Consider the following 24,503-nt stretch of genomic DNA (forward strand, 5'->3'; position numbering starts at 1 on the left):
TAGAGGACTTGCAATGAGATATAGACAGGTTAAGCGAGTTCACTTGACCCATCCCTGGGATGAGGGGCTTATCTTATGAAGCAAGGTTGAACATGTTGGGCCTGTATCCATTGGAGTTTAGAAGAATTAAAGATGATCTTATTGAAATGTATAAGATCCTGAGGGGATTTGACAGGTTAGATTCCAGGAGGACATTTCCACTTGTGCGAGAGACTAGAATCAGGGGACGCAGTTTAAGAATAGGAGGTCTACTACCATTTAAGATGGATGAGGAGGAATTTTTTTCTCTGAGGGTCGTTAGTCTGGGGAATTCCCATCCCCAGATAGCAGTGGAGATTGGGTCACTGAATTTATTCAAGGCAGAGTTAGACAGATTTTTGATAGATAAGGCAGTCAAGGGTTACGGGGGACAGACGGCAAAGTGGAGATGAGATCACAAGCAGATCAGTCATGATCTTACTGAATGGCAGAGGAGGCTCGAAGAGCTAAATGGCCTACTCCTGCTTCTATGTTCCTATGAAAGAAATGTGATTTGGGTTGAACAAGAATCCCCCAGGCTGAAAATGTCGTTGGTACAGAGCACCATAGATGTCACATAGATGTGTTCCTCGAGATGTTTTTCCCAGCAGCGAACTTGTGCAGGAGATCCTGATGAAAGTTAGGCCTTTTGAATAGGTTCTTCAGCTGCTCTTCTAATGGGACCTCAATAAAGAATGGCAGTTGTTCACCATTTCCACACAGCTCCCTACAGCTGGCATTTGTACACTGACTAATATCATTACTGTCACCTATGTACATACCACAACAATCACAAAACCTGTGAAACTTGAGGAGATTTTAGTCCAGTGAAGTGGGTTTCCTAATAATTACAGAGATGTGTTCCAAGAGTTCAAGAATGGACAGTGTAATTCAAAGAGGTGTGGCAAATCAGCCAGACATTGTCCAGAAGGTCCATGCCTGAGTGTGAAGGTTAATGTCAGCAATGCACTATCCGACCCTGTAATGGGGGCACCTGCATAGAGAAGTGAGTCATCTTCATCAACTGTGCCATTAGTAAAACTCTCAACTGCCGGATCCGGTTCTTCCTCTAGCAAAGGAAAGTTGTCTCGCATCCCACTAGCTTCTTATTCAGTCGTGACTGCTGTAAAAGAATTGGCCAAAGAGTAAGCACATGAACACATGTACATGTTAGGAAGCAATGTGCTGGTCAACAGCAGCCATGTATCTGCCAGAACAAATATTCAAGTACTCAACTGTTCATTGCAAAATGGAATCTTGTGCAGCAGAATTTCACATAGTAGTAGTCTGCTTCCCAACTCAAAAAAACACTGGGTTTCCAGAATATAGCAGCCTCGGTGGTATCAATAGTGAATCCCAAACCTAGAATGGGGTCATTTCAATATCACAGAATGGCAGTGACACAATCAATGCATGCCAACAGTGTCACATTGTTCCTAGAAAGATAGAGAATACTGAGGATGTTTTTCAGTGTCCTTCATTCCAAAGTGTTTAAGTGAGCTGCAAGGGCCAGACCCTTTTAGTATATGTACTAGTAGCTGCCCCTCATTTGCCACTACAACTACATGTTCAAGACAAGGTATTTTGGCTCAGCAGCAATTATTGACAGTGTTTCAAGGCTGATCGTCAAAAACAAACTTCTCAGCATTCATCTCTTCCCTTGGATCACACACAGTGTCCCAGCTGTTTCCTTGGTGGCTCATTGAGGAGAGAAATCCAACTGTGTCTTCACGAGAGAATCCATCAGTCCACAAGTAAAGGGCATTGTGATCCATTCATGACTTCACAGTATCTTTCCAGTACAGAAGGAGGCTATTCAGTGCATCGAGTCTGTACTGGCTCTCTGGAAGAGCATTCCACCTAGTCCCACTCCCCTGCCTTATCCCTGTAACCATGCACATTCTCTCCCTTTTCACAGAATTACAGAATTTTAACAACACAGGAGACCATTCAGCCCATCGTGTCTACACCGGCTCTTCAAATGAGCATTATGACTAGTGCCATTGCCCTGTCTTTTCCCCGAACCCCTGCACATTGTTTCTATTCAAATAATCATCAGTTGCCCTCTTGAATGCTTCGATCGAACCTGCCTCCACCACACTTCCAGGCACTGTGTTCCAGACCCGAACCACTCACATCACATTTGCTTCTTTTGCAAATCACTTTAAATCTGTGCCCTCTCGCTCTTGATCTTTTTACGAGCGGGAACTGCTTCTCCCTATCTACTCTGTCCAGCACCCTCATGGACAGAATATTGCCGTTGGCGGGCGGGGGCGGGCCCGATGCGCCAACGCGTAAAATGACGTGCGATGATGTCAGGCATGCATCCCGACGTCATTGTGCGTCATTTCAACATTTCATTTGGCGGGCGTGCGCCAGAGGTGGCTGCGTGCCCGCCGAGCTGTCAACGGCCTATTAAGGCCATTAAAAAAGCAATTAAAGTTGTTAACAATGATGCCCGTCCAACCTTAAGGTTGGTGAGCAGGCGAAGAGCCCAAGCGGCCTTCACATTTTTCAGGAAACCTCGTCCACGGGCGGGATGAAGTTTCCTGAAGCTTGTATAAAATAAATAAATACATTTTCTTGACTTCATAAACACGTCCCAGCTCATGTGACACTGTCACATGAAGGGACACGTTTAAATAATTTTTTACTTTATTATTTAAAAATTATTATCTACGTAATCTCCCAGAGGCAGCTCCGTGCATCAGGGAGATTGCTGCACTCTTTCACGCGCATGTGTCAACTCTCCCTCCTACCCCTGCCCGCACAGTTAGCGCTGAGCGCTACCGGTTACACGTTACGCTGGATGAGCCTTAATTGGCCCGACCCTGTAAAATGGCAGCGCGCAGCTGATTGTGGGCGGCAATCAGCTCCGCGCCCGCCCCCACCCGCTCCTGCCCAGCCCGCCTGATATAGGTAAGATTTTGAACATCTCTATCAAATCTCCTCTTAGCCTTCTCTCCATGGAGAACAGTCCCAACATCTCCAATTTATCTTCATAACTGAAGTTTCTCATCCCTGGAACCATTCTTGTAAACCTCTTCTGCACCCTGTCCAATGTGTTCACATCCTTCCTATACTGTGGCGCCCAGAACTGTACACAATATTCTAGTTCAGGTCTAACGAGTGTCTTATACAAATTCAGCATAACTCCTTGCTCTTGAACTCTTTCCCATATTAATAAAGCACAGGAAACTACCATGCTTTATCAACTGCTCTCTCCACCTGTCCTTCCACCTTCAATGATCTATGCACATATACACCTAGGTCCCTCTGCTCCTGCACCCACTTCAAAATTTTACCCTTTATTTTATATTGTCTGTCCATGTTCTTCCTACCAAAATGCATCACCTCACACTTCTCTGCATTGAATTTCATCTGCCACCTATCTCTCCACTGCACCAACTTGTCTACGTCCTTTTGATGTTCTACACTATCCTCCTCACAGTTTACAACACTCCCAAGTTTCGTATCATACGCAACCTTTGAAATTGTCCCCTACACACCAAGATCTATATCATTATTATATGTCAGGAAAAGCAAGGGTCCCAATACTGACCCCTGGGGAACTCCACTACAAACCTTCCTCCAGCCTGAAAAATGTCCATTGAACATCACTCTCTGCTTCCTATTTTTCAGCCAATTTTGTATCCATGTTGCTCCTGTCCCTTTTATTCCAGGAGCAATAACTTTTCTCTCAAGTCTGTTGTGTGGCACTGTATCAAATGCCTTTTGAAAGTCCATGTACACCACATCAACAGCATTACCCTCATCGACCTTTTCTGTTACCTCTTCAAAAAATTCCAGCAAGTTAGTCAAACACAATTTCCCCTTTAGAAATCCATGCTGGCTCTTCCTTTTCAACCCATATTTTTCCATGTGACTACTAATTCTATCCCAAATAATTATTTCTAGATTCTTGCCGACCACTGAAGTTAAACTGATTGATCTGTAATTGCTGGGCTTATCCTTACAACCTTTTTTGAACAGGTCTAGGGAAGACCAAAAGATTATGGCCAGTACCCCTGCAATTTCTATTCTTACTCCCTTCAATATCCTTGGATGCATCTCATCCGGTCCCAGTGCCTTGTCAACTTTAAGTACCAACAGTCTATTTAACACTTCCTCCTTATCAATTTTGAACCCTTCTAGTGACAGAGTTTCCTCATCTGTCACCATGGCCTGGGTAGCATCTACCTCCTTGGTGAAAATGGATGTAAAGTATTCATTTAATACCTCAGCTATGGCCCCTTTGTCCATGTGTAAATTCCCTTTTAGGTCCCTAATCAGCCCTACTCCCCCTTTTAACACCCTTTCACTATTTATATGTCTATAGAAAACTTTGGGATTCCCCTTTATGTTGGCTGCCAGTCTTTTCTCATAATCCCTCTTTGCTTCTCTAACATGCTTTTTCACCTCCCTTCTGAACCTTCTGTATTCCTCTTGGTTCTCAATTGTATTTTCTACCCGACACTGTTATAAGCACATTTTTTCTTTTTTATCTTAATTTCTATCTCCTTTTTCATCCAGGGAGCTCTGGTTTTGTTTGCCCTACCTTTCCCTTTCAATGGAATATACCTTGACTGTGCCCGAACCAATTCTTTTTCGGAAGTAGCCAATTGTTCAGCTATAGCTTTTCCCACCAATCTTTTGTTCCAGTCTATCTGGCCCAGCTCCGTTCTTACCCCATCGAAGTCGGCTCTCATCCAGTTAATTATTCTTACTCTGATTGTCTATCATCCTTTTCTATCATCATCCTAAAACATACAATACAATGATCGCTGTTTCCTAAATGTTCCCCCACTGACACTTGATCTACTTGGCCCACCTCATTTCCAAGAACCAGGTCCAACCAGTTCTTTTCTTGTTGGATTTGACAGATACTGCTGTAGAAAACTTTCCTGACCACCATTTAGGAACTTTTGCCCCTCTCCACTCTTTACACCACCACTGTCCCAGTCTACATTCGGGTAATTAAAGTCACCCATTATAACTGCTCTATAATGCTTGCACCTCTCTGCAATTTCCCTGCAGATTTGTTCCTCTATGTCCTTCTCACTAGTTGGAGGTCTATAGGCTTTACCGAGCAATGTAATTGCACCCTTTCTGTTCTTTCGCTCTAGCCAAATTGATTCTGCCCTTGAAACCTCTGGGACATCCTTTCTCCTGCACCGCAATGCTCTCCTTAACCAATACCGCCACCCCTCCTCCTTTCCTTCCTTTCCTATCTTTTCTGAACACCTTGTACCTGGGAATATTTAACGCCCAGTTCCTTGAGTCAGGTCTCCATTGTAGCCACAAAAACATACTTCCACATGGCAGTCTGCGCCTGTAACTCCCCAATCTTATTTACTATACTCCATACATTCACATACATGCATAGTAACCCTGATATAGATTTTGTTACTTTCTCCCTGACCCCGTCTTCACCTATTAACTTACTATTCTTTATACTAGTGCTATCTGTCCCTCCCAGTACTTTGTGCATCCTACTATTTCACTCTCATTTTTTCTCTTGGTTCCCACATCCCTGCCGAGTTAGCTTAAAGCCCTTCCAACAGCACTAGCAAAACACCCCGCAAGGAACTCAGCCCCAGTTCTATTCAGGTGCAATCCGGCTTGTACAGGTGCCATCTCCCCCGGAGCCAGTCCCAGTGTCCCAGGAATCTAAAGCCCTCCCTCCTGCACCATCTTTCCAGCCACTCATTCATCTGCCTTATCCTCCTATTTCTGTATGCACTGGCACGTGGCACAGGGAGTAATCCGGAGATTACTACATTTGAGGTCCTGCTAATTTTCTACCTAGCTCCCTAAATTCTGATTGCAGGACCACATTCCCTCTTCCTACCTAAGTCATTGGTACCAATGTGGGCCACGACCTCTGTCTGTTCATCCTCCCCCAAAAGAATATCCTGCAGCCGCTCTGTGATATCCTTGACCCTGGCACCAGGGAGGCAACATACCACCTTGGAGTCATGTCTCCAGCCACAGAAGTGCCTGTCTGCTCTCCTAACTATGGAATCTCCTATCACCATAGCACTTCCACTCTTCCTCATCCCCTCCTGTGCAGCTGAGCTACCTATGGTGCCACGGACTTGGCTCTTGCTACCATCCTCTGAGGAATCATCTCGCTCACCAGTATCCAAATTGGAAACTACTAATGCACCACAGTGACTCCAGCCGCCACTCAAGTTCCGCAACCCGGAGCTCAAGATTCTGCAGCTGGTGACACTTCCTGTAGATGTAGTCATCGAGGGCACTTTGTGCCTACACGACTTCTCACATCCCGCAGGATGCACATTCCACATGGCCAAGCTGCACTGACGTACATGAAACTTTATATAAAGTGTTTATTCACCTGTCACTCACCAATCGTCTCCTCCTCTCCCTCTCGTGCTCTTTATGAAGTCTCACCACTCTCTCCCTCTTACGTTCTGTAAAAGGAATGCACACAATGCTATGATTGTGCCTTATTTGAGCATCTTAACTTGCCCATTATGGTCACCAGGCAGACTGGCAGAGCACAGCAAGTGGTGGATAGGCCTGGGCCAGTCCCTTCATTCACAGCTTTTGGTTCACAAAGTGAGGAAACACAGTTACCAACGTCTGCCATGGCATCATCACCATCCATGGACATACCACTGCAGACAGGACCCAACAATGTTGCAAGTGAACCTATAGCAATAGTCCAGCTCATCGAAGCCCTAGTTCCATGATTCACAGTGCCAAGGGGACCCAAACGAGGCAGGAAAGTACTGAGAAGCAGCGTGGGAGAGACCTCCTGTGGGTGGAAAAGGAATCAACACTTGGCTTTCCTGCCTTCCTTGTCAGGGGAAGCTTATGCTTGACTGCCTAACTGCTGTTCCTAAAAGCCTGCTACTGCTTCAAGCCTCTTCCAAGCCTTGTCCTGCTGACTGCTGTGCTGTGCCGTGGAAGCCTGCTTGAAACATTTGCTGCTTCATGACTACTGCAGGCTGAGGAAAGGAGAGGGACTGGAACAGGGAGACCAGACAGCAAAAACCACAACATCTTTGCAGAGGAAGAAAGAGGACTTGAGACTTTATTAAGTCCTGAGGTGGGTGCCTGAAAGAACTTCTGCCAGATCTTTAAAAGACTGATTTCAGGAGGAGGGAAAAGGAGTCACGGGATCTAAGGAGGGGAGGGCTGTAAGAGCAGAAGCCTACTGAAGACACCGCCCTAACCCCTCCTTAGTTTTGAACCTCAGTCAGTTGGTGCTGCCCAGACTGATTGACTGTGTAATTTAAAGGGACCCCTGCCACAAGACCGATACCATCAAGAGGTTCCCCTCCATCAAAAGCCGGTGGTACCCACCTACCCTTTACCCTTCCCTTTGCCTTCCCTCCTGTCTCTATCTCACTTTCTCTCTCACCTGCCCTTTCTTAAACCAACCATCTGTACTGATTGGGGGAGACCATTCATTCCACTTATTTACCTCCCCCAAGATTGACTTTTTCTTAGTAACACCAAGTTTGCGGTGGGTGTAGCAAAAGCCTAAAGGTGGTAACAACAGTCACATCGTCACTGGCGGTGGGGCCTAGTCAGACCTATGCAGGAGCAGCTGCCTCTCCAGCTCCTGTGGCCCTGCCCCCTTTCAAACTCTTGACTGGGATGACCATAGAGGCGTGCATCAAAGCTATGGCTGGGGTTGTCGGCTCCTCAGCCATAGTCGCAACCTCACAGACGTACGGGAAGGTGGTGTTCTTCCTGAAGTCTGAGTGGGCGGCTGTCTCGGATCCAGAGGGCATCAAGGCCATTGCCCGAGACTACTACGCTGCCCTGTTCTCTCCGGATCCGTCCAGCGAGGATGCTCGCAGTGTTTTGTGAGAGGACCTGCCGCAGGTCGGCCCGGTGGGTGCCGGAAAGCTTGACTCCCCGATAAGTCTGGGGGAGCTGACCGGCGCCCTTGACAGCCTCTCCAGGGGCAAGTCCCCGGGGCTGGACGGGCTGACCGTGGAGCTCCTCAGGATGTTCTGGAGTGTCCTGGGGAACAACTATGCAGGGGTCCTGGGGGAAGAGTATCGCGACGGGGGAGATGCCCCTCTCATGGCGCAGGGCCATCATTGGGAATCTGGGTTCGCTGTGTCTTGTTCTCCTCGAGCTTGTGGGCGCTTACTTTCTGGAATAGGCTCCCTGTTGCCTGTAACCACAAACTTGCATTTGAGCAGCATCCACAGAAAGGCACATTGCAGCACGTACCTGCAGACAATGTTACCTGGGAAGTCTCCAATTTACTGCTGAAATCACTGGAGATCTTGAACTTCAGGGTTGTGAAGGTGGTGAGGTACTGCTCAGTTGTGTCTTTTGAAGTAGCCAGCATAGATGCTGGCAGCTCAGAGGCTGCACAAGGATCACCCAGGAAACATGAGATGAGGGGCACGCAAGGCTTTTCATCAAAATGAAAGGGAGATGAAGTATACCATAACGCAGGAAAACGTAGCTCCTGGCCTGGAGTATAGGCAAGTGAAGCTGATAATGGCAGATGGTTGGGGGATGGGCAACAGCAACCCTTATCAAAAGATAAATGTTTCAACAACATTTTACAAAAGTTAAATTTAAATACTTAACACGGCTCCAATCATCAAAAACACAACAGCATAGACAATAGTAACAAGGATTTAGTGGACGCCAGAGGTTCAGAAGACAGTACAGGGTAGATTGAATTCAATTTAGATCACGGGAGCAAAATGACTTCCCAGCCATTATTTCTCTCTCTCCTGAAAGAAACAATGAAATCCTTTAGCAATAAAGAACATCATTCTTGCTCACTCACCTTCCAAAAAATAGTACCTTAAAAAAATAAAGGTGAACTTCCTCTGGAACCTGGTTAATCAGACAAGAAGCCTGAATTCAGGGTCTCTGATTTCTGGTCTCAGTGCAGTTCATGCGCATGCGCAATGATGACATCGACTTGAAGCTGAACTGCACAATTTTAAAATTTGTGCATGTGTGATCGTTGTGATGTCACCATGTGTGCAGTGACATCAAGAGCACATACACCATTGACTGTGGGCAGGACTACCTGCCTATTTTCAGACTGTGCATGCGTAATTTTGGTGGCATCACAGTGCATGAATGTAGTGACATCACCACACACGTGTGCAGATATGCTCCAGCTCATCCATGTTATGCACATGCACAGCTTTAGACGCACCAGCATGTTCACACGCAGTGACATCAGACCCATGCACACAGTCCGTCCAATGATTTCTGGACTTTTGCACATTCACGTCCTGGTGACATCACTGCGTATGCACGTGGTGACATCATTGATATGTGCAGAGGGATACTGGCAGGCTGGACGCAGTGAAATGACTCATTTGATTCTGTGCATGTGCAGACAGCTATTGGCAGCCACCTTGTGTTGGCTGCAGACAGTGTTTTTCTAAATGTCTTCCTGTTTTCCAAACACTGGTTTAGTCATGCTAAAAAATACTCTTGTGTGGACATATCGTCATTGTTTCAGTTTGAAAAAGCTGTTCATATTGTACTCTTGATTGCTGTTTGTGTGGTGACTTCTTAATTTTCTTGGAAGTAAATTGCTTATCTTGTTTTCTCACATTGTCCACATTGCTTCGGAGATGCTAAAATAACAGGCATATATATCGCAATATATATAACAGGCATATATATCACAATATATATAACAGGCATACATATCACAATATATATAACAGGCATATATATCACAATATATTTAACAGGCATATATATCACAATATATATATATTGCAACTTCATCCCACATCAGTTTCATGTTTTCAGTCTGCGGCCTCCTTAACTCACATAGTCATATCCCTTGTAAACGTACTTGTATCAGTGTTTCAGGCTTTTTACAGATAAATTTCAATGTTGATGAGTGTTATATTTGAGAATAATGCGTGGGTTGTAAGGTATTATACGCAGCAATAATTGAGTCTGTACTTTCCAACTTTAACTCCCGTTTGCATGGTGTCTCCTGTATTGGGGCAGTCTCTTCGGTTTCGATTGTAAATTCTTCTGGATCTTTTAAACTAGATTGACAATCACGCATACACAATGAAATTGGTTTGAAAGCTCTGCATGGGCCAGGTACCATGTACACTTTAACAATCTCGAAGAGTCAGCCTTGTTGCTTGAGGGAATTCTTTCAACAGTGTTTAGACTGAGTGCCCAGCTAGGGAAACTCTGCTTTTTGAATTATGCTGAGCATTAACAAGAACATCGACATTTCATCCAGCAAGTTCTCCGAATATTGAGGCTCTGAGCTGTTTGTTTCCTCACTGTGAGAATATGAGCAGCACCATCTTTTTCACTGGCTGCTGCCTGGCAGTGACATTACTGCAAAAAACTCCATTTGCACGTGTGCTTGCTACCACATCATCTAGATCGATGAATATCCAACAAAAGATGGCGATCCCAGGAGGGAATGGGAAGCTGGTCACAAGAGGATGATAAACAAGGAATGGTCGAAATCCTATTTGGCACATATTTTGTCTTTATTTATTGAGCCTGTAAGTGTGTGCATGTGGAAATCCACTCTTAGGGCAGGATTTTACCGTTGGCGAGCGGGGGCGGGGCCCACTCGCTGACACATAAAATGACGCACGGTGATGTCGGGCGGAACTCCCGACGTCACCACACCCCATTTAAATTTTCAGGAAGGCGGGGGCTCAGCAAAATCAGCTGTGTGCCTGCCAACCTGTCAATGGCCAATTGAGGCCATTGACAGAGCAATTAATTAGTGGACCTGCCCGTCCTACCTTAAGGTTGGCGGGCAGGCCAGGAGCCCCGGCGGGAAGTAGAAAAAAACATGAAGCCTCATCCACAGGCGGGATGAAGTTTCATGTAGGGTTTTAAAAATTTTAATAAAGTTTTTTTGGAAATTATGAACATGTCTCAACTCATGTGACATTGTCACATAAGGGGACATGTAAGAAAAATTTTTTTCTATTTTTAATATTTTTGAAAGTAGAGGTGATCTCTCTGAGGCAGCACTTAGCCTCAGGGAGATGAGTGCACTCTTTTGTGTGCGTGCGCGAAAGAGCGCACTCTCGATTTGAGGCATTCCCCCCACCCGCACAGGGAGCGCATAGCGCTTGCCCGCGGATGTCACGCTGGGCGGGCCTTAGTTGGCCTGCCCACGTAAAATGGTGCCATGCCTCCGACTGGGGGCGCCTATCAGAAGTGGTCCGCATGTGTCCGCCCATCAACTTCCCCCCCCAAAGGGGGGAAAATTCTGCCCTTGAAGTTCAAATATTTAGAAAAATACAATTGTTTTCCTGAGTATTGTTGAAACATGAAGCCACTCTTTTAGTTTCAGATTCAAAACTGACAGCCGTTTTTTTATAAAAACAAAAAGCTAAAAGCTACTGCGGATGCTGGAAATCCAAAACAAAACAAAAACAGAATTACCTGGAAAAACTCAGCAAGTCTGGCAGCATCGGCGGAGAAGAAATCAGTCAACGTTTCGAGCCTCCATGGCCCTTCGGCAGAACTGCAGCATAGTTTCAACAAGGGAGAAATATAAATTGGTTTAAGGTGGGTGGGGGGCGGGGGGGAAGAGACACATTGAGGGTGTGGTGTGAGCAGATAATAATCAAAAGATGTCAGAGACAAAAGGGTCAAAGAGGTGTTGAAGGTGGTGGTCTTTGTCTGAGAAAAGTGCTAATTAAGAATGGAAAACAGGATATTCAAAGTACAGCTCTAGTGGGGGTGGGGTGGAAAGACTAAAGGTTTTAGTTTTAGATTTAAAAATAATGGAAATAGGTGGGGAAAGAAGAATCTATATAAATTATTGAAAAAAAAGCGGGTGGGGGGGGAAAAGAAACGGGGTGGGGATGGGGGGAGGGGGAGTTTAAGATCTAAAGTTGTTGAATTCAATATTCAGCCCAGAGGGCTGTAAAGTGCCTAGTCGGAAGATGAGGTGCTGTTCCTCCAGTTTGGGTTGGGCTTCACTGGAACAATGCAGCAAGCCAAGGACAGACATGTTCTCTTGCCAACATGTCTATCCTTGGCTTGCTGCATTGTTCCAGTGAAGCCTAACGCAAACTGGAGGAACAGCACCTCATCTTCCGACTAGGCACTTTACAGCCCTCTGGGCTGAATATTGAATTCAACAACTTTAGATCTTAAACTCCCCCTCCTCCCATCCCCACCCCGTTTCTTTTCCCCCCCCCACCCGCTTTTTTTTCAATAATTTATATAGATTCTTCTTTCCCCACCTATTTCCATTATTTTTAAATCTAAAACTAAAACCTTTAGTCTTTCCACCCCACCCCCACTAGAGCTGTACTTTGAATATCCTGTTTTCCATTCTTAATTAGCACTTTTCTCAGACAAAGACCACCACCTTCAACACCTCTTTGACCCTTTTGTCTCTGACATCTTTTGATTATTATCTGCTCACACCACATCCTCAATGTGTCTCTTCCCCCCCGCCCCCCACCCACCTTAAACCAATTTATATTTCTCCCTTGTTGAAACTATGCTGCAGTTCTGCCGAAGGGCCATGGAGGCTCGAAACGTTGACTGATTTCTTCTCCGCCGATGCTGCCAGACTTGCTGAGTTTTTCCAGGTAATTCTGTTTTTGAGCCGTTTTTTTATGTTATTCATTCGTGGGATTTAGGCATTGCTGGCTAGGCTGGCATTTATTTCCCATCCCTAATTGCCCTTGAGAAGGTGGTGGTGAGCTGCCTTCTTAAACCGCTGCAGTCCATGTGTTGTAGATACACCCATAGTGCTATTAGGGAGGGAGTTCCAGGATTTTGACCCAGCAACAGTGAAGGAACAGCGATATATTTCCAAGTCAGGATGGTGAATGACTTGGAGGGGAACTTCCAGGTGGTGATGTTCCCACGCATTTGCTGCCCTTTTCCTACTAGATGGTAGCAGTCATGGGTTTGGAAGGTGCTGTCTAAGGAGACTTGGTGAATTCCTGCAGTGCATCTTGTAGGTGGTACACACTGCTGCTACTGTGCGTTGGTGGTAGAGGGAGTGAATGTTTGTGGATGTGGTGCCAGTCAAGCAGGCTGCTTTGTTCAGGATGGTGTCAAGATTCTTGAGTGTTGTTGGAGCTGCACTCGTCCAGATAAGTGGGGAGTATTCCATTACATTCCTGACTTATGCCTTGTAGATGGTGGACAGGCTTTGGGGAGTCAGGAGGTGAGCTACTCGTCGCAGAATTCCCAGCCTCTGACCTGCTTTTGTAGCCACAGTATTTATATGGCTGGTCCAGTTCAGTTTCTGGTCAGTGGTAACCCCCAAGATGTTGATAGTGGGGGATTCAGCGATGATAATGCCATTGAACGTCAAGGGGTGATGGTAAGATTCTCCTTTGTTTGGGATGGTCATTGCCTGGCACTTGTGTGGCGTAAATGTTACTTGCCACTTGTCAGCCCAAGCCTGGATATTGTCCAGGTTTTGCTGCATTTGGACATGGACTGCTTCGGTATCTGAGGAGTCGTGAATGGTGCTGAACATTGTGCAATCAGCAGCGAACATCCCCACTTCTGACCTTATGATGGAAGGAAGGTCATTGATGAAGCAGCTGAAGATGGTTGGGCCTCAGACACTACCCTGAGGAACTCCTGTAGTGATGTCCTGGAGCAGAGATGAATGACCTCCAACACCACAACCATCTTCCTTTGTACTAGGTGTGACTCCAACCAGTGGAGAGCTTTCCCCCTGATTCCCATTGACTCCAGTTTTGCTAGGGCTACTTGATGCCACAGTCAGTCAAACACAGCCTTGATATCAAGAGCAGTCATTCTCACCTCGGGAGTTCATTTCTTTTGTCCATGTTTGAACCAAGGCTGTAATAAGGTCAGAAGCTGAGTGACCCTGGCCAAACCCAAACTGAGCGTCAGTGAGCAGGTTATTGCTAAGCAAGTACCACTTGATAGCCCTGTTGATTACCCCTTCCATCACTTTACTGATGATCAAGAGTAGACTGATGGATGGCAATTGGCCAGGTTGGATTTGTCCTGCTTTCTGTGTACAGGGCATGCCTGGGCAATTTTCCACATGGCTGGGTAGATGCCAGTGTTGTAGCTGTACTGGAACAGCTTGGCTAGGGGTGCAGCAAGTTCTGGAGCACAAGTCTTCAGTACTATTACCAGAATGCTGTCAGGGCCCATAGCCCTTGCAGTATCCAGTGCCTTCAGCCATTTCTTGATATCACGTGGAATGAATTGAATTGGCTGAAGACTGGCATCTGTGATGCTGGGCACCTATGGAGGAGGCTGAGGTGGATCATCCACTCAGCACTTCTGGCTGAAGATTGTTGCAAATACTTCAACCTTATCTTTTGTACTGATGTGCTGAGCTCCCCCATCATTGAGGATGGGGATATTTGTGGAGTCTCTTCCTCCAGTGAGTTGTTTAATTGTCCACCAGCATTCATGACTGGATGTGGCAGGACTGCAGGGCTTAGAACTGATTTGTTGGTTGTGGAATTGCTTAGCTCCATCTATCGTTTTCTGCTTATGCATTTTGACGCATGAGTAGTCCTGTGTTGTAGCTTTACCAGGTTGACACCTCATTTTCAGATATGCCTGGTGCTACTCCTGGCATGCACTCATCATTGAACCAGGGTTGATCCCCTGGCTTGATGGTAATGGTAGAGTGGGGGATATGCCAGACCATGAGGTTACAGATTGTGGTTGAGTACAATTCTGCTGCTGCTGATGGCCCACAGCGCCTCCATGATTGCACAGTCCTGAGTTGCTCATGGACAGACGCATCTGCGGTAGGCAGGTTGGTGAGGATGAGGTCAAGTATGTTTTTCCCTCTTGTTGGTTCCCTTACCACCTGCCGCAGACCCAGCCTAGTAGCTATGTCCTTTTGGACTAGGACAGCTTGGTCAGTAGTGGTGCTACTGAGCCACTCTTGGTGAAGTCCCCCACCCAGAGTACATTCTGCACCTTTGCCACCCTCAGTGCTTCCTCCAAGTGATGTTCAACATGGAGGAGCATTGATTCATCAGCTGAGGGGGTGGAATGTGTGGTAATCAGCAGGAGGTTTCCTTGCCCATGTTTGACCTGATGCCATGAGACTTCATGGGGTTTGGAGTTGATGTTGAAGACTCCCAGGGCAACACCAGACTATATGTCACTGTGCCGCCTGCCACCTCTCCTGGGCCTGTCCTGCCGGTGGGACAGGGCATACCCAGGGATGGTGATGGTGGTGTCTGGGACATTGTCGGTAAGGTATGATTCTGTGAGTATGACTATGTTGGGTTGTTGCTTGAGACAGATCTCCCAATTTTGACACAAATCCCCACATGTTTGCAGGATCGACAGGGCTGGCCTGTGTTCTAGACTTTGATAAGCTTCAATGATTTCAGCAATTTTGGTCCATTTTGGATTGCAATAAATGTAATAAATGGATCCGGCATCCCAAATTTTCTTACTTGCCACAGCATGTTGATAATTGTGTGGCCTTGGTCTCTGGCTGTCTTGAAAGGTCAATGGTTAAATAAACATTGAGAGGCTTAGTATTGTGTTGGGCTGCTCTGTTAGGCAGATAATGTAACAGGCCTTTATAACGCTTGACATGTAAAATTTAATTTTTGTTTAATATAACTAGGCCATTTGCTGGGAGCTGGCACACAGATGCCCACTCTAGCAGAGGGGCCGAGGATGATGAGGGTGCTGTGAGTGGGACCCTTATCCTCCTCTAGCACTTCCTCAGTCCTTGCTAGGTTTTCCCTTTGGCACGAGGGAGTCTGAGCTCGCATGGCCTCAAGGAACTCTGACAGATGGCCAAACGTCTGCTCCTGGTTCTCTAAGTACTGAACCCCAAACTGTAACTCCTGAGGCTCTTCCTCACTGCCCAGCAGAGCATCACTGTAACTGACCACCCTCCCCCACCAACCCTAAAGGGCACTGTTCCCAGATGCCCCTGCCTCAGACACCGCCTCCTGCACATGTGTGCTGTGCTCCTCACCCAGTGCCACCATTTCTAACTGCACAGATGAAGCCATGGAGGTTAGTTTAACTTTCCTGTAGAATTCCTGAAGATCTATTTGGCTCTGTTCTGCCGGTTGGTTTGCTACTGATACAAGTGTGAGGCCCATGTTTAGTACCTTCTCTTGTGCCAGGTTAAAATGTTTTGGCAATGTTGACAACGTTTTTGTTTAGATTTAGTTGTCCTTCTTGGGTTTAGATCTCTCTCAGTTTAAATGTATCATTTGAGTTGGTGATCATTCAATGGGCTGTGTCTTCTGTCCAGTTGCTTGGGCCTATCCTGAAGTGTTTGCTATTGTTGGGCTGTGTTAGAGTCCTGATGTATTGTTTAGTTTTTTAATTGTGTTCTTTTCCTCCCATGGGAGGTTTTGGCCAAAATGTATTTTCCACAGTCCAGATTTGTGAGTTTGGGAACCTGTGTCTAGTTCCTTTCATTAAGCTGTGTAATTGTTTTGTTGCTGTTACTGCTGTTTGTGCTGTTTGTTGATACTCAAAGTGTTTATCAGTGTTTTAATCTCTGGGTGGGATTGTAATTTTTCTCGGACTGTGGGTTGTGTATGAATGTTGTTCCCCAAAGCAGTCAATCTATTTAAACTGCAGCCACACGCACACCTCTTGGGTGCTTCCAGCCCAGGACTGCTACACAGAAGACATGGCCCCAAAAGGCAAGATGACTGCAGCCCCCCCGCCCCCGATTCAGTGACACATCCCTGGGATGACTTCCGGACACCAGTGGAGACCGCAAGATGTCCTCTACCCCTGCTCTGGCCGCAGAAGACCCTTCAGTGTCACCACTCTGGCTTGGGAGGTGGTGGCAGTGGTGGTCAGTGCCAATGCTGCACAGAAGAGGTTCACCATCCAGTGCGGAAAGAGGATGAATTATCTCATTCGTGTCGCCAAAGTAAGGCAACCATCTCATCGCTTTAAACTCACCCACTCACAAGCCCATCACACATTCACTAGCATCTCACTCACTGTCATCTCAAGGCACATCACCACCCATTCTCACACACACACCCTCACATCTTCATCTGGCCTCATCTCCTTTGGCGACTGCATCCTCAGCCCTCACCATCTTGAGGCCACTTGCTCAGAACAACAAGTGCCCCCCCACACACCCTGGGATACCCCCCTTCCCCAGTACAACCCTCGTCCTGCAGCCTCTTCCCTTGCCTGAGGCCACTTCCCCCCCCTTCCCCAAGCAAGCCCTAGCCCTGCTTGGGGAAGGGGGAGAAGTGGCCTCAGGCAAGTAGAGACCAGCCCGTGAGCCCCCCTAATAGTGATGTGGTGCTGCCTGTGAAGCCTGGCGCTGATGACTGCGATTGCTGCCAGAAGCAAGGGAGGTAAACAAACCTCGAAGTCCTGAGCTAAGTGCAGCTCATCGGGTGCACGTCACTTATGTACAGTTGTGAAAAATGTTGGCGTGCAATCACACCAACACGCCCAGATGATCAGCATGAGGGGGATGATTCCGGCGAGCAGGGTTTATAATTAGATGCAAATGCTGGAGATGCAGCCTGCCGTTGATGGGGGGGGGGGTGCAAACGATCGCAAACTGGCTTCACAATGGAATGAAACCGCTTTTTGGCCTTGCCACCATATTGTCCGCTCATACCTGCCATGACGCCTGCCACCAACGGGATGGAAACTTCTGCCCATTGGTTTGGTAAGGCTTGTTGACCAGGTTCTGCCCTCCTGACTGGATCTGCGATGTTTAATTACATTGTTCGTGTATGCGTTGTCTTGATTTGATGTGAGATCTCAAGTCCTGGTGGGTGGTGTGGCTCGTTTCTCCCCCGTGGCCTCCCTGTTTCTCCCTCCCTGGGCTTTCTGGGCCTGTTGATTTCAGCTGCTGTGGGGGTTGCAAATTGGGGTGAGTCTCTTTTGCCTCTCTCTGGTTGCTGTGAGTTTGGGGGCTCTATGGCATGTGACCCGTGTTGGAACCACACTGAGCCTGTTGAAACCCAGGGGTGGTGGGATGGAAGTGTCGGTGATGGTGTTTTGCCCCTCGGGTATGTGTAGTTTCTAGGCGGTTGTTGTGGTGCTTGGTGTTGGTCTCCCCTCTGTTGATAGCTGTGGTAGTTCCCTTTGTTCTGATTTCCTCGTTTGGGGGTTTGCGTAGGGGGCGTGGGTGGTTTTGAGGGTGGGGGGAGGGATTTTCCATAGTCCGGGTTCCATTGTGGGCCCCAGTTTGGTGCTAAGTGTTGTCAACCCCCACGAGTTGTTGTGTCCTGTTAGTGGGTCTGCTCCTGTGTTGTGGCACATTTGTTTGTGTCCAGGGTGGGATCCTGACTAGGGGGTGGGCTTGTTGTGTTCAGTCTGGTGTGTTATTATTAGTGTTTCTCCCAGGTTTTCTCCTTTTTGTTCCTGTGAGAGAAGGTATTTTGCATTGTGGCCTGGGTTTGTGGGTTGTGTTGGTTTCGTGGTCTGACTGTGTCCTTTTTCCCATAATCAGGGGGTGCCCTTTGGTCCTGTATTGTGTTGGTGGTTTTCCCAGCTGTCGTGTGGGTTCTGTTAAAGTCACTGTCCACACATTGAGGAAAGGATGAAAATGGAGCCAGTCTTTTCCTTAGTCTAGGTTTATTTCCAAGGCTCCAGAGTAAAGGTGTAGATTCCTCTTGCTCCCTCCCAACACCCAGTGTCAACTGGTTTTTATACAAGAAAAAGAAGTACATTTTCTTTTCAAAAACAAAATAAACTGAAGACATTGAAATACATCTCACATTTTCAAAACTAACATCCTGCGTTGTCCCTCTTCTAATGCCCCAATCATTTTTCACTAGAAGCCTTCCTTTTGATGAAAGAATCTGGTGGCTTATGTCAACCAACTGGAGCTGAGAGATTTCCTTTTTCTCCACCATTTGTTTTAGACTTGCAATATCAGTTTGTGACCTTTTTTCACTCCCACTCTCTGTGGAGTGTACGTTATCCCAAAGAGATCGATTGTCAATATAATAAACACTATTGGGACATTTCCTTTGTCACTTCGCCTAATGCTTTTGATAAAAAGAATGCCATGTTAACCGTCTCTACTAGTGTGAGAGTTTCTGCAGCCAAAGTGCTTTTTACTACTTGCCTTATTTTCTTGGCTTCTCAAACCAGGGGACAACAATTACGATTTTCACCCACAAGAAATATTATAAAACCCACTGCACTTGGAAAACCCATCAACAAGGTTTATGTGTGAGGCGTCACTGAACACAATCAATTTTATATTCTTAGGGTAGCCCAAAGATGTAAACCTGAGTACACATTTCTCCATCTTTAACTTTTTTAATGTTTTGTTTGCCTATAAGATATCCTGGACCTTGGGATGTTTCATTATAGCACTCAGTTCAAGAACAGGAAAACTTGCATCCAGCCTTGTCTGAGTGCCCAGCCAGTTTAATTGTCCAATCAGACTTCGCAGCTGCTCTGTCTCATCCTTGGAAGCACCTGCATCTTTTTTTGAGGACCTAGCCCAATTGACTGTGATAGGGCTAACACACCCTTAAGTACAATTGATATAAAGTAACCTCAGACCCATACTGTTTTATTTCTATTGCAATATATTTAAAGGCCCCTTACCTGACTTCCAATCTTAGTCTGTTCTTATCCTGTCAATAACATTGTCTTGAAACTAGTGCCACCCCATAGGAAGTTGTCAACATGCATCATAAAGATGCCTGCAAGTTTCCCCCCATGCTACCAATAAAACATGGCAGGATCTGCCTTCAGTTGGAGATAACCCAACTTTAACATAACCAATCGAACTGAAAAGTCCCATACTCTGGAAGTGGTTAAACCAGTGGTTCCTAAACTTTAAGATCCCTTGAACTCCTTTCATAAAAATGCCACATCTCGCAAAACCCCCTCCTAGAAATAAAAATATCCCAGGGATTTTCTCCCTTACCTGAGTATAAATTAGAAAAGCAGTGATCTTGGAAATATAAATTTTTTTTCTTAATATTGTGCAGTGAAGTGTCATTAATAATTACAATTCCAAGATTTCACTTTCGTAACTTGTATCACTTTGATTAAGCCTAAACTTGCAGTTAAACTGGAAGTTTCAATCTACTCATTATGATGGATGCGTTTGCTTTGATCAGCATAGCTGTTGGAAATCTGGAACCACTGAAGAAAGATAAAGTCTCAGGTCTAGTTCGACACTGAGTCTACTTCTGCATTTGTTTTTCATATTGCACATGAGGAAAATGCTTTCTCACATAAGTTTGATGTTGAAAATAGTAATAAAACTGCAGTAGTTTTTTCTGCCAGCAGAGGGTACTAATTTCTTAAACTCAACCAAAAGTTCATCAATGTTCGACTTCTGAAACCCCATCTCAATTCTTAATCACGGGGGATCTCAATTGTTCTTTTTCCCCTGTGCTCAGTATCTGTGATGAAAAAGTGGTATCATCAAAGGGGTTGCGAATCTAGCCATTATCGCCTAACATAGCTGGAAAGTATTCCCTGAACGTTGTGCAAAGTCTTTTCAGGTGTGTAGTTATACTGATTTTAGTGCACTGATCCAACCAAAGTTCACCTTCTGCCAGGAAGTCATGAAGAGTAGCAAAACACGTAGTTTGGTTGTGATCCAAACACCTTTTCCAGAACTGCAACTTCTTCACAGGAGAGTGTGAGGTGATGCACAATGAACATGGAGAGACAGTATTAAGTAAAGGATACTATTCTAAAGGGTGTGCAGGAGCAGAGAGACCTGGATGCATATGTACGTAAGTCATTAAAGTTGGCAGGACAGGTAGAGAGAGCTGTTTCTAAAGCATACGGTATTCTAGGCTTCATTAATAGGGCCATAGAGTACAAGAGCAGGGAAGTTATGATAAACTTATATAAGACACTGGTTAGATCTCAGCTAGAGTATTGTGTACAGTTCTGGATGGCACACTATAGGAAGGATGTGAACATATTGGAGAGAGTGCAGAAGAAGTTTACGAGAATGGTTCCAGGAATGAGACACTTCAGTTATGAGGAAAGATTGGAGAAATTGGGACTTTTTTCCTTGGAGAGTAGAAGGCTAAGAGAAGACTTGATAGAAGTTTTCAAAATCATGAGGGGTCTGGACAGAGTAGATAGGGAGAAACTGTTCCCACTCGTAAATGGATCGAGAACCAGGGGACACAGTTTTAAAATGTTTTGCAAAAGAAGCAAATGCGAGGTGAGAAAAAACTTTCTCACACAGTGAGTAGTTAGAGTTTGGAATGCATTGCCTGGAATTGTGGTGGAGGCAGCTTCAACTGGGGCTTTCAAGAGGGCATTGGATGATTATTTAAATAGAAACAATGTGCAGGGTTACGGGGAAAAGGCAGGAGATTGGAACTAAGTTAAAATGCTCAGAGAGCAGGTGCAGACACAATGGGCCGAATGGCATCCTTCAACACTGTAAGAATTCTGTGATTCTTTATCATAGATTGAACTCGGTGCCGCATGTTGAAAACTATATCGAGGTCTTGAAGCGATAAATTTAGCTCATTGACCTTCAAGAAAATGTCTGCCAAATAAGCGAGGCTCTGGAGCCAGACATGATTTTCCATGCAGCTGACGAGGTGGGAGGGCTGGCTGATGAACAAAAAAACTGGAATTTCCATAAAGAGTTTGCTCCATGAGAGCCATCTAACTTGGGTAGGGGTCAACAGACAACTGTGTTCACCACCCATTTCTTCACAAAGTGCCTGAAATATTCTGGAGTTTGTTGGCCATGATTTTTATGGAATTCACTATTTTCACTGCATTGTCCAGCACTTCCTTAGCCCCTCAGGCATGTGTTTTGCTGCGAAAGTTTGGCTATGGATACTGCAATTAGTCCAAGAGATGTTTGATGACCTTTGTTCGAGCTACAAATGCAGTATACTTACCCATCATTGATGTGGCCCCATCAGATCTGATGCTTAGCAACAAGACCAATCTATCTCAGTTTCTTCAAAATATTCATCAGTCAGATTGAAGACATCTTCAGTTGTACATTGTTTGAATGGATGGCAAAACAAAAAGTTTTCAACTGTACCTTCATGTACATAAACGTACAAATACTAGCAAAATTAATAGCTAAATTAGCAGTTGATCCAACTGTATAGTATAATATGGACTATTTTTCACTCTCTGCAGAATTGTGATCTCAACATTTGCCATGTCATTAATTCTCTGTGACAATCTATTATTGGATAAAGGTATCAGGTCAATCTTTTTTGCAGCCTTTTCTCCGGACATTCACTGATGTATGTCCTGTATACATGGACCAATGCAGTTCTGTGCTATGGTATGGGCTTTTGCAGCTGTTACTACTCACACTCACTTGATGTTTCAAGTGCATTTTTGTTCTCAGTATTTGCTTTGGATACATAACTGGTAATGTCACTATGCCAACAGGTTTGTTGAGTTGTGTGGGGTGCCTAGTTTCTAAGTGGCACCAGTGAGTCTGCTCTTTGTGGGAAATCACCATCAGTTCCACACTGCGGTTTTGGACACTCTTGATCACCAATGCACATAAAGCCATGTTTTAAATAAACATCGGCATGTTCTATTAATAATTGACTTTCCCAGACCATTTTGATCATTTGACTTAGATTTTTCAGCTAATCTGACAGAATTAGCTCCCTATAACACTGCACAAGTTAGAACACTGCCACATTAACAAGTTCTGTATGTTGCAACTTACAGGGTGAGTGTAAACCCTACAAACCACCCCACTACCCCTCACCCAGGCAGCCCCCTCACCTCCACACCTCGCTGCCCCCTCACCTCCACATCCCACTACCCCTCACTCAGGCAGCCCCCTCACCTCCACACCTCGCTGCCCCCTCACCTCCACACGCCGCTACCCCCTCACCTCCACACCCCACTACCCCTCACTCAGGCAGCCCCCTCACCTCCACACCTCGCTGCCCCCTCACCTGCACACCCCACTACCCCCTCACCTCCACACCTCGCAGCCCCCTCACCTCCACACCCCACTACCCCTCACTGAGGTGGCCCCCTCACCTCCACACCTCGCTGCCCCCTCACCTCCACACCTCGCAGCCCCCTCGCCTCCACACGCCGTTACCCCCTCACCTCCACACCCCACTACCCCCTCACCTCCACACCTCGCTGCACCCCTCACCTCCACACGCCGTTACGCCCTCACCACCACACCCCACTACCCCCTCACCTCCACACATCGCTGCACCCCTCACCTCCACACGCCGTTACGCCCTCACCACCACACCCCACTACCCCCTCACCTCCACACCTCGCTGCCCCCCTCACCTCCACATGCCGCTACCCCCTCACATCCACACCTCGCTACCCCCTCACCTCCACACGCCGCTACCCCCTCACCTCCACACGCCGCTACCCCCTAACCTCCACACGCTAATCCCTCACCTCCACTCGCTGCCCCCTCACCTCCACACGCTACCCCCTCACCTCCACACGCTAACCCCCTCACCTCCACACGCTACCCCCTCACCTCCACATGCTACCCCCCCTCACCTCCACACGCTACCCCCTCACCTCCACACGCCGCTACCCCCTCACCTCCACATGCTACCCCCCTCACCTCCACAGACTGCCCTCCTCACCTCCACACACTGCCCCCCTCACCTCCACACACTGCCCACCTCACCTCCACATACTGCCCCCCTCACCTCCACACGCTACCCCCTCACCTCCACACGCTGCCCCCCTCACCTCCACACTCTACCCCCTCACCTCCACACGCTAACCCCTCACCTCCACACGCTACCCCCTCACCTCCACACGCTGCCCCCCTCACCTCCACACGCTACCTTCCTCACCTCCACATGCTACCCCCCTCACCTCCACACGCTACCCCCCTCACCTCCACATGCTACCCCCTCACCTCCACACGCTGCCCCCCTCACCCCCACACGCTGCCCCCCTCCCCCCCACAGTGAGGGGGGTAGAGTGTGGAGGTGAGGAGGGTAGCGTGTGGAGGTGAGGGGGTAGCAGCATGTGGAGGTGAGGGGGTAGCGGCATGTGGAGGTGAGGGGGTAGCGTGTGGAGGTGAGGGGGTAATGGCATGTGGAGGTGAGGGGGGCAGCGTGTGGAGGTGAGGGGGTAATGGCATGTGGAGGTGAGGGGGGTAGCGTGTGGAGGTGAGGGGGTAATGGCATGTGGAGGTGAGGAGGGTAGCGTGTGGAGGTGAGGGGGTAGCAGCATGTGGAGGTGAGGGGGTAGCGGCATGTGGAGGTGAGGGGGTAGCGGCATGTGGAGGTGAGGGGGTAGCGTGTGGAGGTGAGGGGGTAATGGCATGTGGAGGTGAGGGTGCCCCCCTCACCTCCACATGCCATTACCCCCTCACCTCCACACGCTGCCCCCCTCACTTCCACATGCCATTACCCCCTCACCTCCACACGCTACCCCCTCACCTCCACATGCCGCTACCCCCTCACCTCCACATGCCGCTACCCCCTCACCTCCACATGCTGCTACCCCCTCACCTCCACACGCTACCCTCCTCACCTCCACACTCTACCCCCCTCACTTCCACACGCTGCCCCCTCACCTCCACACGC

At 47.1% G+C, this 24,503-nt stretch overlaps 1 long non-coding RNA gene across 1 annotated transcript; it reads right to left on the minus strand.

Moving 5' to 3' along the window:
• Positions 1-6,391: 6,391 nt before the first annotated feature.
• Positions 6,392-21,941, minus strand: LOC144681338 (uncharacterized). Its single transcript, XR_013576768.1, has 3 exons — positions 21,843-21,941; positions 17,710-18,632; positions 6,392-6,455 (listed from the first exon to the last, which is right to left on the minus strand). It is a non-coding gene; the product is annotated as an uncharacterized LOC144681338 (long non-coding RNA).
• Between the last annotated feature and the right edge of the window lie 2,562 nt (positions 21,942-24,503).

Source organism: Cetorhinus maximus, chromosome 6 (assembly GCF_964194155.1).
Source record: "Cetorhinus maximus chromosome 6, sCetMax3.hap1.1, whole genome shotgun sequence".
Classification (NCBI taxonomy): domain Eukaryota; kingdom Metazoa; phylum Chordata; class Chondrichthyes; order Lamniformes; family Cetorhinidae; genus Cetorhinus; species Cetorhinus maximus.